At 32.2% G+C, this 17,284-nt stretch overlaps 1 protein-coding gene across 9 annotated transcripts in view; it reads left to right on the top strand.

The window, feature by feature from the left end:
• Positions 1 to 17,284, top strand: part of LOC145289039 (uncharacterized) — a 232,093-nt gene that overhangs the window by 147,893 nt on the left and 66,916 nt on the right. For 2 of the 9 annotated variants that reach the window (XM_080136376.1, XM_080136383.1), the window contains exon 1: positions 16,157 to 16,336. The exons of 6 other annotated variants lie outside the window; for them this stretch is intronic. The gene's annotated coding sequence lies outside the window, so the exon portion shown is untranslated. Of the gene's footprint in view, positions 1 to 15,161; positions 16,006 to 16,156; positions 16,337 to 17,284 lie in introns of those variants that run through there. One more of the 9 variants, XM_080136382.1, reaches the window with a different exon arrangement.

The raw sequence follows: 17,284 nt of genomic DNA on the forward strand, positions 1-17,284 counted from the left end.
CATTTTCGCTTTTATATATATATATATATATAGATACCTGGCAACATGGCAAAAAAAGAAAAATACTGAGGATGAAGTTTGACTTTGAAATATATTTATAAATTTCAAACAAAAATAAACATGTTTATTTTCGTAACAATGCAGTGTTTTGACTTCAAACGTATCTAATACATATTTTATTGTATCTGTATTTTGATTAATGTCATCTTTTCTTCTTTAGTATAACCTTTCTCTCATAGACGTGATGTTGCTAGTCTCAATCAGTTCTACAAATACTATTATGGCATGTGTTCTTCAGAATTGTCTGATCTATTCCCTGCTTCTTTTGTTTCACTGTGGTTTCATGTATGTGAACAAAATTTGTTTGACAAGGTGTGTGTGTGGGGGGGGGGTAACTTTAATAAAGTTTGACGGGATTGTTTTCCTTTTACCTTTGAGATTTGAAGGCGGGGGTTGTATAATTTTTGTTTTTCTTTATAATTAGAGGTTCCCATATACTGTTGTTATCTATACTTGGTCTACTTAGTAATTTTTTTCTTCTTTAAGTCGTCTAACTCTCCATCTTGCATCCCTGTCAGTTATTTTGACTTCGTTCCATAAAGGGAAGTGTATTCCTTTTTCTTCCCATATATGATCAGCTAGTCCTGATTTTTTTTTACCTCCCCCACCTTCTGTGTCATGGCTTTAGTCAAGTCATCTGGACTTGATTTTCTTGACAATAAAAAAAATTAAACCAACATGATGTATTTATTTATTAGTGAGATCGTTTATTTATAGTATAAGACCAAAGGCCACAAGATCACAAGTTAAAAATCCCATTCCCAAATTTAGCATAGACCCCCAAAGTTTTCAATTGTTTTAAATAGTAAATTATGGTAAACAAAGTAAATATTCTAGAGTTCACTTGCCTGCTCCCTTATCAAATCTTTTAAAATGTTCAAATTTCTTTTTGTGCCTATTTACTAAACTTCTATATGAACCTCTCAGTGGATCACCGTTAATATAAGATTTACGATACTGGAACAAGTTTTTTGGGGCTTTTTTTTTTGTTGTTGCTAATACTGCTCTGACTTTGTTCATTCTTTGGTCTCTGAAATAATGTTTTATTGTATTTTTTCAGTTTTGGCACAAGTTAAAAATATTGATGAATATCTAGGAATGAGTTTATTAAATTCTTGGACGTAAAAGGGGAAAAATGTAGGACTTTGTCAAATTAAAAAAAGCAATTATATCTACATTTGAAAGTACCAAAAGAATGAGATACTCTTTTTTAGGAGATTATGCGTGAACACACTGAAATAAACGATGATTTTAGAATTTAGTGGTAGGGGTGATGGTTAGTTGCACTTATTAATTGAATGTAAAATGATCCCTATTTCCAGGCATTCTAAATTTGTGGAGGTTAACTAAATTTTTACCACTAACTCTAAGTATGATTAGCAATTTTTTAATATTATCACCCAAACTTAAAGATAGAAGTAGGAAAATGGCATGTTTTTATGATAACAGTGATGTAATATACTAGTTTTATCAGGAACATGACAGATTTAAAAAAAACAAAATTGGTTAGATATCCTTGAAACACTGTCTGGTCCAAAAGCGGGATCATTTTACGTCATATTTGTATGGGAAACTGGTGTTTTGTTGTTTTTAGGTGTGTACCGATTAATCGGCAAATAAGTAATCGGCCACGTTACCGATTAATCGGTAATCAGCTAATTTGTTGATTAATCAGGCAATTAATTACTGTTCTCCTTCCTATTAAATTTAAGCCATTTCATCACTGCCAAGTGACTCATCAGATAGCTTTGATGCATTAACATAGTAACTACTAATTTAACTTAACATTTGTTAAGTATCTGGTTTCTATCATGGTTCTTTGCCATTATTAAATAAAATTACAAAATACAAACTCCAATTTCCAATTCTTTATTGAATATAATTAAACAATTATATAAGAAAAAAAGAACTTACAAACCAACTACAAAGTACAAATTGTAATTCTTTGAGTGATTAACTATAAGCTGAAGTTCTGTACCTCTGCTGCTGTTCTACTTCCTCTTCTATAATCTCGTTACCTATCTCTTCTGCTCTTATAATCTCCTCAGTATTTAAAGTTGATTACTTTTAAGTTGTAATGTAGTAACAGTTGAGTTTCTCCATTCTAAGGATACAGCCTGTTCTTCATAGATTCATACACATTACCACCTGTACTAAAGAGCCTCTCACTCTCCACAGATGAAGATGGTGTGCTTAAATATTTTGAAGCCAGTTTACTCAACAGTTGTAAGGTCTCCTGTGTCTTCATTACATAACACGACCACTGAAATGTATCATCACCTCTTGTGTGTAGTGGTAAAGCTACATAATGACCAAGTTCTTTTGTGTACTTAAGCATAAGGGATTTACTACTTTTGAGTTTAGATTGTGATTCTTGTATTTATGTTATAGTTGCAGTCTCCAGGTTTAACTCAGCTTTTTTTTATTTGTTACTGTAGGCTTATTTGAAGCTAATTCATAAAACAGGCTTGAAAAAGGTACAGTTTCTTTCACCTTGATCTTCCGACCCTTAACAGAGCCTGAAGAAGTGTATTCTGCTGATTTTGTTTCATTATCATCAGTAGAAAATAGATTTAGGGTCCAATTTATAATAGTGTTTTCCATGTCATTCTTTTGAAATTTAAATTTGAATCATGGATCTAGGAAAGTAGAAAAACAAGTTTTTATCATTTAGATGGGACTAGCAAAAGTACCCGTCGTTGACTGGGTTCAAAAACAGCCTGCAGAAAATGGACTCTGATTTATGAAAGTACTAGCGGGGGATACCCGGCGTTGCCCGGGTGTTTGGAGGTGTGTGTGTGTGTGTGTTGGGGGGGGGTAGATCAAAACAACCCTGTTTAAAAAAAAATAAATAAATAAAAAAAAAAAACTTTGGCTGGGTATTTAGAGGTGTAAAAGAAAAAAAAAAGTTTTAGTAAAAAGGTAAGCTTGAACCCCGAATCTTTGACACGGAGGTGGAAAAAAAATGGAAAAAATAAACCTGCGACCTAACCACCTCAACCACGGGAATAGATGAATTGATAAGTGTGTTAAGTTGACGTTTATAAAGTGAAATTAACAGGTGCGAGAACGTTAAGTCGCGTGATATTTGACCTAGTTTTGCGCTGGAAGCCAGTTTCTGTTTTCCCCGCTACACTGCAATCAAAAAATATCTCGAAAATAGCTTGTAAAAGTCAGGTAAATTAAAGATAGTCGCGACCTGAGTTCCTTAGTCATAGATATTATTTATACAGCATATAAAAAGTTTTAAGAAGGAGCGAGCCAACCGAGAATCATGGCGAAAAAAGCCTTTTGTGGACATACACAAAAAGCGAACACACATACATACACACATTTTCGCTTTTATATATATACTAGTGGGGGGGTACCCGGCGATGCCCGGGTGTCTTGAGGTAAATCAAAACTGGGGGGGGGGGGTAAATAATAAAAAAAAAAATGTTTTGGTAGGTGAGTATATGAGGATCGAACCCGTACCCTTGAGTTGGAAATTAATGTATGAAAAAAAAAAAAAAACGTGCGATGTTACCATTGGGCCACCGCGACATACAGCGTAGACGTGTTTGAATTTATTTATGTAACTATAACTATAAAAACAGGCGTGCGTAATAAAAGTTAACTTTGCTGCTTCCATTTGACCTAATTAAGAAGGTCAAATAGAAGTCACGCAGCGTAAGCGTCTGTTCCCGGCGCATTGCCGCGAACACGTCCGTTTGAGTTTAGTTTCATTTTATTTATACTAAAAAGCCCAATCAACACGCGAGAAGCCAAAATAACATTAATTTTGTAAAATTCGACGTAAATAAATCTATACGCTACGCGCTTTCCTAATTCCTAGATATTATAATATAGGACCTATATACACAGTTTTAAGCGATAGTAACGACCCCGGGAGCGCGTGCAAAAGAAGCCTTTTGAAGACATACACAAAATGATCACACACATTTTGCCTTTTATATATATAGAAGATAGATGGAAATCATGTTTCCATTGATTCAATGAATTGTTCAACAGTGATGAGGATTCCACTAAAATCACAAATATGAGAATTAGATTGAACAGCTTTTGAAAGAAATAACCTCAAAGCTAAAATTGTAGGTATTATCATTGATATCGTTGAAGTTCTGTGACTTGCTTCTTTGGTGATTTCTTCAAATAAACTTGGTAACTAGGCAATTTTTTGAACAAGTTCCCATTGGTAAGTTGTTAAGGTAGGAATCTTGTTTTCAACAGCACACATTACAAGAGCTTTTCGTTGTTCGAAATTCTTTTTAGCATATATGTTGAATTCTACCATGTGGTCACATCTTGAATGAGTTTGTTTTTCCAAATTAAGCTGATCCTGTATTTCAATTAATTTTCTAATTGCTAATGGAGAGTGACTAAAGTGAGAAACTATATTTTTGTTAGTTGTAATGATTGTCTTAATTTGTTGAGGAAAAAATTAGTCATTTATTGACAGTTGCAATGTATGTATGAAGCATAAGTGATTCTAAACCACATTTCCTGACACAACCAATCATATTTGTTCTTAAATTCTGCAAGACTAAGAAACTTTCTGGATTTTATACTCATCCAAAATATTGTGCAATTCTTCACTTATTCTTGCACCTGTGTGCACAATTGAACAATTCTAAGCACAGCTCTGCACTGTTCAAAGTTATTTGAAAGCCAATGACCTATTAAACACAGAAAGGGAGCAGCTGTCCAAATGTCTGTAATCAAAGAAATGCTGCCAATTTCACCAAGAGATGATTGAATTTTAGTTTTTACTTTTGTAGATATATTGGAAATTATTTTTTCAGTGAAGTACTTTTTTTGATGGAATACTGTAATTTGGACAAAGTTTTGCAATAAGCCTTTTAAATCCAATGTCAGATGTTACAGAATATGGTTGAATATCAACAGCAATTATTTCTCTCATCAAATATGAGTAATTTAAAGACGTAAAAAATTAACTAAATATTACCAACAACCTGAAACCATTACGACAACTAGTTTATGCTGGAAGTGTTTTGATGGCAATCCCAATAATATATAATACGTAATTATACAAGAATAATAATACAGTTATCTGCAAGTTATGTCAAAAGGGTGGCAAATCAGCAAAAAACGTTAATGACTAATATGTTAAACCATCTTAGAAAGGTTCATTCAAAAGAAGCTAAAGTTGCAGATAAGAAAAGGAAGCACAATGAATATTCAGGGACAGACATTCCAGAAACAAATGGCAGCAACTATGAGCCTCCAGCAGAACACCAAACTACTATAGAATCAATATTGGCCAAAAAGTAAGTTTGAGATATTAATGACTACAGGTCACAGTACTGATTTCAAAAGTTTAAAAAAAAAATGACTTGAATACCATCAGCTAGCATCCAAACCAAAACATTTAGCACTTCAACCACGTTCCCTACCGTTTGAACTATGGACAGGTAGATAAGAAAGATTTCAAATTAAACCACTTCAAGCTATGAATGAATTTGTGCATGTGCAAAAGTAATAGAAATATGTCGGCAAAAACATTTTGCGAACTTGCCGAAATATTTCTGTACGCGTTATTCATCCATTCAAACAAAGATTTTACTCGTTATAAATCATTTTTGGTGTATGATTACTATTTCCTGTTTCAGTGTTATGTGACCAATAGTTTATTGGTTAAATATTTACACACACACAGATAAGTAACTCGTTTTATTTATGTATGTTAGCGGTGAAGATTTTAAGTCATCAAACTCATTTAATGTATCTACATTTTTTACACATTTTCTGTCACGTTCCATCTGTCAAGTTTTAATTTAGTATCAAACTAAACGCATGATGCATCATATTTTCATTTGCACATTCAATGACGTCAGCATAATTTTGATGTATGGACAATTGTTCACCTTCTAAATACTTTGGTTTATGATTGAAATAATCTGGGAATTTTTCTCTCATTTGTTTTGTCAGCTCCACTAATGACTGCCATAATTCTATCATAAACTGATGGTTTAACCTGGTTTTAAAGTCAATTTAAATTTAGTAATTGTATCAGTGTTACAATTTGCTGAAAATAAAAATTAAATCATTGAAATATTCAACACTTTGCCAAGAACTTTGCAGCTAATTCTACCCTTTGCGATCAAGGCCGCCAACCCTCAATATTTCCTCCTGTATCAGAAAACACACTATGTGATATACAAATATCTGTGATGTTGTCAAGCTAATCAAAAACCTTGATTCCAGTAAAGCAACGGCCCTGACGGTATTCCAACTCAAAAAAACTTCAACCAGAACTAGCGCCTATACTTACAAAACTGTTTAAACGTTGTCTTAAGGAGAATTGCTTCCCATCACCCTGGAAAATCTCATCAGTACGTCCTGTATTTAAGAATTCAGGTGATCGTTCATCCCCCTCTCAGTATAGGCCAATAAGTCTCCTGTGCGTCATGAGTAAGTTGCTGAAATCTGTTAAGTAGAGAAGTAATCAACCATCTCAGCAAAAATAACGTTCTTAGTGACATGCAATATGGTTACCGTTCTGCTAGATCTACAGCAGATGTGCTTACAGTTATCTCATAGGATTAGCAAATCTCTCGACAGAGGCAACCTTTCTAGGGCAATTGCTCTTGACATATCAAAGGCCTTTGATAGGGTATGGCATAAAGGTTTACTTCACAAGATCTCCAGCTATGGTATGGCTGGAAATGTCTTCTCAATTATTAAATCATTTCTCTCTGATAGGTTCATAAGAGTAGTAATTGATGGACAAAAATCAGAAGCTCACAGTATTAATGCTGGAGTCCCTCAGGGGTCCATCCTGGGCCCAACTCTTTTCCTTATCTATATTAATGATCTTAATCACATCCTTACATCATTCATAGACATTTTTGCTGATGACACTACCATCTATGGTAGCACATCTAAGACAGTAAATGACCAAGTTCTCTCCGATTCTCTCTCCTCTGATCTTGATCACGTTGTACAATGGGGAAAGGAGTGGCTGGTTACTTTTAATGCATCTAAAACCAAGCTTTTATCTTTACATCATCAACGTTCTGATCCACATCCGGCATCAATTAAAATGAATGGCTCTTGGGGAGTCCTCAAGTTTTGACAAGTTTCCGGGCTTGACCTTTACTCCTGACCTTAAGTGGAATAAGTACATCAAATTTGTTGCCAAGGCCGCTGGAAAAATGGTGGGATCCTTCTATTGATCCAGTAGATATCTCACTGCTGATGCAATTCTCTATCTATATAAGAGCTAGGTACGTCCAAGGATGGAATACTGTTGCCACATCTGAGCAGGAGCTTCTAGAAAGGACCTGTCCTGCCTTGATAGAGTTCAAAATAGACTTTGTAGCCTCGTAGGAGATGTCCTTTTCTCTTCCCTGCAACCTCTATCTAATGGAAGAGATGTCGCGAGTTTGTCTCTGCTTTATCGTTATTTTCATGGAAAGTGTTCAACTGAGCTTCAATCTCCGGTCCCCCCTCGCCAAACTTTCACAAGAAACATTCGTCTAGCTGAAAACATTCCCCCCACTCTTTATCTGTGCCTAAACCTAAACGTAGATTCTATGATCAAAGCTTTTTTCTTAGAATTGCACGCCTGTGGAATTGTCTTCCGTTTTCCTGCTTTCCAGCTGTCTATAATATGGTTGTCTTCAAGCCAACGTAAACAAGTTTCTGATGAGCCGTTCCACTTAAGTTAACAAATTTACCGAACTTCCATTACTATCGATTACTATATTGTCCTTTTGATTACTGTTCACTCTTTAACCCTTATCCTTGAGTGGCCTCTCGGCCTTGATAAGTGGTACCGCCTATGTAAAAAAACAACAAAAAACAAACATATTTGTTTATTTGACTTTACCTTAAGCAGTTGTCATTATCCCTGATGTCAACGTTAAGACTATACAGATTTGCTCCTTTTTGGGAGCTTCATTATCTTGACATTAAAACCTGATCTTGTGTCAGATTTTTGCCTCAATGGCGAAGCAAGTTTGTCATTATTGTTTTGTTTTTGTCATCACAACATTTCGTCCACTGCATCACTCAATCTTGATGCATGTGTCAATCAAAATTGATGGCATTGTGTTAATGTTTACTTAATTGCAAAAGTGAGGAGTCCCCATCTTTGATTATATTTTGACCTTTTAAATGTTTAATGTTTTGAATTTCGTTTTTCATGTAATTTGCTTAAAATTGATTCCTATTTTGATGTTTTTGACATTTTCTGTCATTTGATTGAATTCCAAACTTTGATTTAAAAAGAAATAATGCTAGAAAAAGATTTTCATCAGTTTTCTATTGCTCCCTTAATCTGTTGCTCCCTTATTCTATTGCATACAGAAACTTTCAATTATATTGACAACTTACAAACTGCTGAAAAAAAAAAGGAATAAGTTCTGAGCAAACATTAGACATATTCATCTCACTTCACTCTTAATTCCCTCCTCCCTCAAGTTGTTTGAAATGCCAATCATTCCTTACAATAGAACATATCCCCATAAACGACAGAAACCATAACCAAATCATTCTAAATATTACCAAGCAAACAATATGAAATACTTTTTTCAAAAGACTGACCTAAATAAATTCTTACGCTTCCTAAAAGAAACAAACTATGCATACACATCTAAAACCACAAAAATCACATAAAATAACTTGCATATTATGAACTAGCAGGGCCTGTGTCCTGATATTGCCTGAGATAAAATATTAAAAAAAAACACTTACACTCTTAAAAAAATATCTATAAAATATTTTAAGTTTTAGAGTGAGGGATCACTGTGAGGGAACCTTGAATAGATGTTTGCATTCCACTATTAATGTTTATTTAATTGCAAAGGTGAGTGTGTGGGGAGTAGGCTTTTTTTTATTCGTTTAAATTGAATGCAGTTGACTAAAACATAATTTATCCAGCAATCAGAATAGAAATCCTAGAATGTGGAATAAAGTGGTGAGATAATAGTGTGTTCTCTATATAATCAAGTGTCGAAAGGTGGTGTGTTTGTAGATATTTTATAGAGAGAGAATATGGTTGTTGCCCTCTATTTAGAAGACATTGTTGAGAGAAGCAGAAATCTTAGAATGAATGCAATAATTTTTGTAATCAAAAAAATGTAAAAGTATTTTTGTAAAACATGCTGTAGGAAGTTCTGTTGATGTTTAGTTTAAAAGATTTGCATAGAAAATGTTCAGTTATTTCTCTATAATTGCTGAATTTACAGGTGATTTTGTATATATAATATTTCTGTTCGTCTGTCCATTCCACTTTTTCTCAAACTACTTGGTCGATCTAGCTGAAATTTTGTATGGATTTTTTACAATAAGTTGCATTGAACTAAGTAAGATAGTATTCGTTTGATGCACAGTTAGGGATTAGGATTTAATGCAAAAAGGAGCATAAATTTAACCATATTCAACCATCAATCTGGCATAAAGCACTCATTCTAAGTCAACTTAGTCATATATATATATATATATATATATATATATATATATATATATATATATATATATACACGTGCACACACACACACACTAGCAGTGAAACCCCCACGTTGCCCAGGATTGAATAAGGATCAACGAATGTGTCGCATTTCCAATACTTGTTATCGAAATTAGTGAAATTGCCCTTTAAGCAAATGGATTGATTGCCTACTCTAGTCAGGGGCACATGCAGTGCACTTGGAGGAAGCTTAACATGCCTCCCAAGACTTCGACTACAATAAAATGTATTAAAATTTTGATATTAATTTTAATACCGTTTTAGTTTAAATAAACATGTTCATTATCAGAGATTGGAATGAACGTGTTTCTGTTATTTGGAATCATGTCTTCGTCCTTAACAGCAACAAACTTAAATCATCATAGTTTTAAAAAATATGTTTTTAATCAATTGCATAAATTTCTATTATTCGTTGAAAGAATTATATCAATGTAATATTTGTAAGATAGGAATAGAAAACCAATAAATCTAATCCCGTTTTATTGTCATTTTAATAACTCAACAAAACCCTCAAAATTGATCCATTTTTTTTTTTTTCATGTATTTTGTTTCCCAATGAAATTGCATGCAATCCTTTATTCTTCAGATTTATACTAATCTCCTTGAATCCGAAATCACTTTGATATCACTTACAAGTGATCACAAGTGTTAGACTTACTGCAAGTAGATGATGTCATCAACCTTGACTTGGATTTAAGGTTCAGCTGTTAGTGTTTATAAATAATTGGATTATTGCATTAAAGAGTGCACCTCTACTTTTAATCCCAATATTTTTCGATTTGACTTTCATGTTTTGAGAAATGAACTTGAAACCTGAAAGTTCTATTCAGTCTTAAATTCTAAACTGTTGAGGTTTCATTACTTGGGTTTTCTTTTCACATAAAATTGAATTAACTTCAACATAAAAGTGGAAATACATTAACAACTAGCTAGCTGTACGTATGCAGCGTTGCCCGGGAGTCAACTGTTATGTTTATCTTTGTTTGCTTGTAAATTAAATCTTTGTTTATTTATATAAAATATCTTTAATAGTATTTTTGGTGCTTCTTTTCAATTAGTTGCTTTGATGTACTTACTTGTCATGCTGAAATACCTGTATTCACCAAAAATTAGAAAAAATAATCGACTAGAAGATTAATTACAATTGAAAATCAAATTCATCGTAAATTACACTTTAGTTGGATTACGTTGTTCGTTTTTACTTTCTTAAATGAAATAATGTCTTATCTCCCCTACTTATCAATAGTGGATGAAAAAAAAAAAATATGACCAATTATTTTTAAATAAAAAGTTCTATGCAATTTTTTACTCTTTTTTTCCTTTTGTTTATTTTACTGATTTAAACATGACGCCCCAGTATGTTGAAGTGCTTTTTGTTTTTTGTTTAATTAGACATGCGATTTTAAACTGTAATTACTAGTAAAGAAACACCGTAATTTGAAACTTAAATATAATAATTAACGGTATGGGTGGTTAAAGGAATTAATAATTGAACGAAATTGTTATAAATCGATAACTAATTTTGTTAGAGTAATGTCAATGATAATCGGCCAACCCCCCCCCCTCCGCAAAAACGCCTTCTAAATCTTTTCTATATACCTATCTCACACAATGCTCTAGCAAATTACATCCATTAAAAAAAAAAATACTGACAGAAATCCACCCAATAAAAATTACCATAACACAGATTTTTGTTAGTATTTTTTTTTTTTTTTAGATTTGACCAATTCTCGAGACTCCAAAGGGAACAAAGAGAATCATGGCGCCATCTTTTTTTTTCCGTTTCATACTTAAAAGATGCTTTAAAATCAGTTAAAACATATCCATGTAGGTAGAAGAATAACTTATCTTGCCTTTGGTAACATTTATTTATATATTTGTTTCTTTACCACTCTTTCGTACCTCGGTCTATTGTAAAACAAACCCCATTTTTTAAAGTTGCACAGAGTAATTATAATAGAGTATAGTGTGATAACAAAGTAAACAGAAACATTAGAAAGTACAAATCTATATAATACTAAAAGTCTATGGATCTTGTATGTTTGCAATCAGATTTCCGGTTTTCAACATCCGGTTGCGCATGCGTAAATAGCAACGTCTTCAATCCGTTATTCCAATTCCGGAATTTTTATATCGCTTTTAATACAAACAATTTCATTTAATTTGATCAAATAGTTATTTATATATACAAATAATACATAGATTCATAGATAATTATAATATATATTATAAAATCTATTTATCTATGAATCTATTAATAATATGAAATATTACCCTATACAATTTATGGAAAGAAAACACCTCTCACTTTCCCTCTAATAGATTTCAACACTCCTACTCCCTCTGTTTTCGTTACGTACGCGAGAAATAGTTACGTGTATGTGTGAGAGAGAGAAAAAGGGGGCGATGTAAAACTGGATAGAGTTATCCCCCTTAACTAATGCAGACCTTTTTACTAGAGGGCGTTATTACAAAAAAATTTCCTTTTCTTCTTGCCATGTTTTTTAAAGTCGTCTGCTTACATTTCCAAACGGAAAGCTGAATCGGTAAATGCACACATTTCTATTACATTAAATAGTGTTTTCCTTTACACAATGGGTACTGAATGTTTGCTTAAATTAAATGAAAAAAGTTACATTTTATTTTCATTTTCTATTTAAAAAGCCATTATTAACATGTGGAGAGTGTTTTTTTTTATTATTCTGTACTTTCAACTAACAATTTCATTTAAAAGATGATATATCAAAATTTGAATTTAACTATAATAAGGATTATGATACCTGTTCAGTGCATAAGTATGACCAACCACTTATAATTCAGTAACTGTAATTTAAAAGAAAATAACAATTATAATAAACAGAACGACTCATAGAAATCTATCTATATTCTTTTTTCATTTTAATATACTTTCATAGAAATGCTTCTGTTATGTAAAAAAAAAAAACTATTTTCTTTATGCCACAAGTGTCACGCTCATACATGAATTCCAAAGCTAATATAACGTACTGACCCAACGGGTCACGGGTGGTCTAGTAATGTTATAAAATTGTTTGTGTAAATAACATTTCTAAGTATTGAATCGCCATAAAAAATACGAAAAGAATATTTTAAATTTAAAAAAGCAAACGTTCAAAATTACTTATTCGTTTAAACTCTAAACGTAATGCATAAATAAAATATTTATAAATCTGTTGTTTTTTTAAGCATACTTGATTTAAATGTAAAAATGAAAGCAATTATCATAAATCTGATTTTCACACAGATTTATTTTTTATTTTATTTTCCTATTTTACGAAGAATATCGGAACCGTACTGGAAATTGCAATAAATAAACCCAGGAAAAGTAATGAAATAGTCGATTTTTAAAAAATTCTAATAACATTAAAACTAACTTTTATTCATGTTCACACACACAATATCTTATTCTATATTTATAAGGATGTCATTGATGGCCATGCATTCAAACAGCATAACATTAATGTGGGAGTGCTTCAGGGGGTCGATCTTTGAATCAGTATTATTCCTGATAATCATTAATGACCTGCCTGATAACATCGTATCAGAGATGGGTATATTTGCTGGTCATACAACGCTCTATAACATGCACGTGAGAACAACAGATGTACACAAAATGTATAAAAAGAGTCTGAACCAAGGTTGCCAGATTGGCCTTTTTAAGGCCAAATTTTGTGAATTTGGTCTTAAAAAGATTGTATTTGCCTTCAATTTGGGCCTTTTTTCTGATTATTTTACAAAAATATTTATTTCATAATAATTATCAAAGAAAACGCTATGATTAATTTTTTAAGAAGTTTGGTATTCAATATTGTTTAGGATTTTTTAATTTTTGGTTTTTCCTTCACTATTTTAAATTTCTGTGCTTAATATTCATAGGCAATATGAACTGAAATATATTGAGGACATTGTGAAGGCTGTTGCAAAGAAGGTGGGTTCCCTCTATCATGCTAGAAGACTGTTAACACCTGAGAGTACCCTGTACCTCCACAAAGCCACCAATCGCCCATTTATGAAGTATTGTTGCCAGATCTGGGCTAGTGCATCTACCACTAGTCCCTTCCTCTTAAATAGGGTCCAAAAATAGGTCCCACTTTGTTGACTAGGCTCCAACCCCTGTCCCATTGCTGCAATGTTACATCTGTTTTACAACTATTTTAATGGAATGTGCTCTGATGAACTCGTTGCAGTTGTGCTCCCTCGACATACATATCCCCTATAAATCCACTTAGCAACAAAATCACACCTCTTCACTATTGATGTCCCTAAATGCCAGAAAGCTTTCTACTTTAATAGTTTCTTCCCTTCGGAATTCCCTTCCTGGTACCTGTTTCCCTGACTATACTGGTGTACAGAAGTTTAAATGTAACATAAACCAACATCTTGTTAATCTTTTCTAGGCATGGCCCCAAATAGTAGTGATATGCCTTGTTAGGGGTGAATGTAAGCAGAAAAAAATAAGTAAGAAGATTGCCGCCTCGTTTCTCTGTTTGTACCCAACTTTATTTCCATATTAAAAGTTGCAGGTTTCTATATTATACAAACGAAAAAAAAAAAAAAATGAATTTCAAGTGAAGCAGATGGTACCTACGTAATTGTCTAATCTCAAATAGTAACATATTCAAAATTTCCGAAAAACGATAGGGTATAAAAATAATTATTTATGAAAAGAGAAATTTATGAAAGGAAGCAAAATCACTATATCATGCTTACTAAAAACGAAATAAGTTGACATGGGAGGTAATGAAATTCTGTTGCTTACGTCATGTGACGAACGTAATTCAAAATGTCGGACAAAATTTATTCCCCATATAAATTTTTATCAAAAACAGTTTTTCATTAATAATTATTTTTTATACCTTATATTTTTCCGTAATTTTTGGATATGTTACTATTTTAGACCTGACAATTACGTAGGTATCATTTATTTCAGTAGAAATTCAATATTATTTTCGTTTGTATAATATAGAAGCGCCAAAATTGCTCGTAAAAGAAAATTAACAAAATGGCAGAAACATCTTATGTACGCGCTACACTAAAAATTATGCAAATTCGTGCAGCATATTTTAACAAGAAAAACACATCTTGAGGCGAAATGTCTCGTCCGCCATTTTCTGCCTGGATTAAAGTAAACTTAAGAGGTATAATTCAACACACTCACCGGAGTAACACTGAAGAGAAATCGTTTATTGATCAAATTTTATTTTACAAAGAAGAAAATACTGGATGATTTTGTGTAAGTTTTGGTATACAACCTTTTAAAAATCTAACAAGTAAATAAAGTTTTTGTGCAATTATATTTTTTAAATATTGAGGTAAAACTAGATAAACGCCTGTTCCTCTATAGAGAACAAAAAATAAAGATTTCATGTAAAATCATTTGAATCTTTATTTTGGTTAATACATTACAAATCGGTCTAGCGAAAGTCACCTCAACAGTCCTGCATTATTCATATATAATTTAAAAGTTTTGAAATCAAACTACAAGGTCATCCATTATTCAAAGATTTTAATCTTTGAAACGTACCAATACAACGAAATAAAAGAAATTACGTAAGTGAAGATTTGATTGATATTGTCTTATTGTTTACTAGCTGGTTGCCCAGTCATACAATACGCTTAAATGTGATATTTTAATTTATGCCGATTGCGTTGGTATTATAATAGAACCAATCCTCTATCGATTATTATATATTACGAGGAATAATTTGCCCGGTGGACTAATTTGAAAATAATAATGATAATCTCGTTCATCAAATTCCGTTTCTCTTTGTTTACAATATCATGTCAGCTGATATTTGGGCTTGACGATGAATGCCCTGGAAAAGTCACTTCTGCTTAATGTTTAGTTTTAAAATATGCCAATGAAGAAATAATTTGCAGCGGTTTTAAATAGTACCTCTTCTTTTATCGTAAATTGAACTCATTTTTAAGAAAAAATTAAAATAGTGATGTATCCCCGGACTTGAACAGGGGATCATTCTATCTGTAGTCAAATACTCTAACACTGAACTATATCTCCAGATGACAATACGATTATTTTTTTAAGAAGAAATGATTTGCTGAGATTTTATTTCCTTTGGCTGGTGTAATGTGAAATATTCCCCAGTAAACATTCTTTTTTTATCTATAAGAGAGATAGACTATTCTTAAGATCGGATTTTTTCAGTTTTCGATACGTATTGGATGAATTTCTGTACAAAACATCTTAGAACACTGCCAGATATATAAATTACCTTTGTGTGAAATTTGCAAAAGATGGGCTCAGCCGTTTCGGAACCTATGAGGAAGGAACACACACACACACACACAAAGTGACTTTTATATAAAAGTGGAGATGGTTTAAGGTTTTGAAATCAAACTAAAGGTTTATCCTTTATTCAAAGATTTGAATATTTGAAACGCATCTATACAACGAAATAAAAGAAAGAAATTACGTAAGTGAAGGTTTGATTGATATTGTCTTATTGTTTATTAAAATTAAAGTTTTATTATGCAAAACTGTAAATGGTGTCAAGTGTCATTTTGCTGTAACATTAGACATTGAAAGACGTCACAAATACAAATCTTGTTTTTTTTTTTTTTTTTTTGCTTTCAAAATAGATTCGTATCTTCTGTCAACTTTGCAATAGTTATTTGTCATGAGATCATTTGTTTCTTTTTTTCTTCCTTTTCCCTTTTTCTTTTTTTAAATTTATATCCATCGCTATTTGTAAATGCATTGCTCTGGATTCAACATTTGAAGTTGCGACTATCGTTTAAGAAATGGTCAGTATGTTGTTCATTTACAATCAAAAGCTAATCCTTGGCCTTTTGGTCAAGATCAAAGTGTAATTGAACTTTACTTTTTCACACATGCACACACACACACACACACACACACACACACAAAATTAATATATTTAAAAAAAAAATTTAAAAAAAATGCATACACAAACACACAGACAACTGTTTATAAATTGTAAATATGGTTTTGATTCTTAAACGCTGGGGATTTATTAGTTAGTTTAAGATCCATAGAGTGAATGAGGTATTTTGGTAAATGTTGCCAGTCAAGAGTAAGACTCCAAAGTCTACATTTATTACTTTTTAATCACTTTAGTCACAAAGACCCTGAACCCTTGCCCTCCCCAATTTCTTGTAGGGCCTTGTGCCTAATTTTGTTGTTTGAAAATCTTTTTTTTTTTTTTTACTTAATTGTATTTACAAAATTTTAAAAGCAATAAAATATCTAAACAAGATCAAAGTGTAGTATCTGTTCTTCAGATGCTGCACTTCTATTTCTTGTTCTCTTTCGGTGGAGGAGAAATCCTTCACGACTGAGACAATTTTTATTTTTGTACCTTTTCTCCACGTTAAAAAACGACCCTGGTGTCTAACTCTGTCCCGTGGGGAGGCATAGTAAATAGGTACAATCAAAAGCTAATTACTTGATTTACTGAATGTTTTCAACCTGTTCGTTTACATGCATGAAATATCACATAAAGAAAAAAAAATCGGTTGCTTGTCCAGAATTCTCCCTCCTGTAAAAACAAAAATAAGGAAAACTTTATATGTACTTCGGGCGGAAAGAAAATATCGCATTCACGTAAATTGATTAAGTAGTTTTACTTGTAAATAAGAAAATAAAATTTTATGGCTAATGAATGAACGACAATCTCACAGACTGAAGGAACAAGGGAGATAACGCAGAATAATTAAAACTTTAAATTTTAG

Source organism: Euprymna scolopes, chromosome 2 (assembly GCF_053919585.1).
Source record: "Euprymna scolopes isolate OS-2025 chromosome 2, ASM5391958v1, whole genome shotgun sequence".
In the NCBI taxonomy this organism is placed as follows: Eukaryota; Metazoa; Mollusca; class Cephalopoda; order Sepiida; family Sepiolidae; genus Euprymna; species Euprymna scolopes.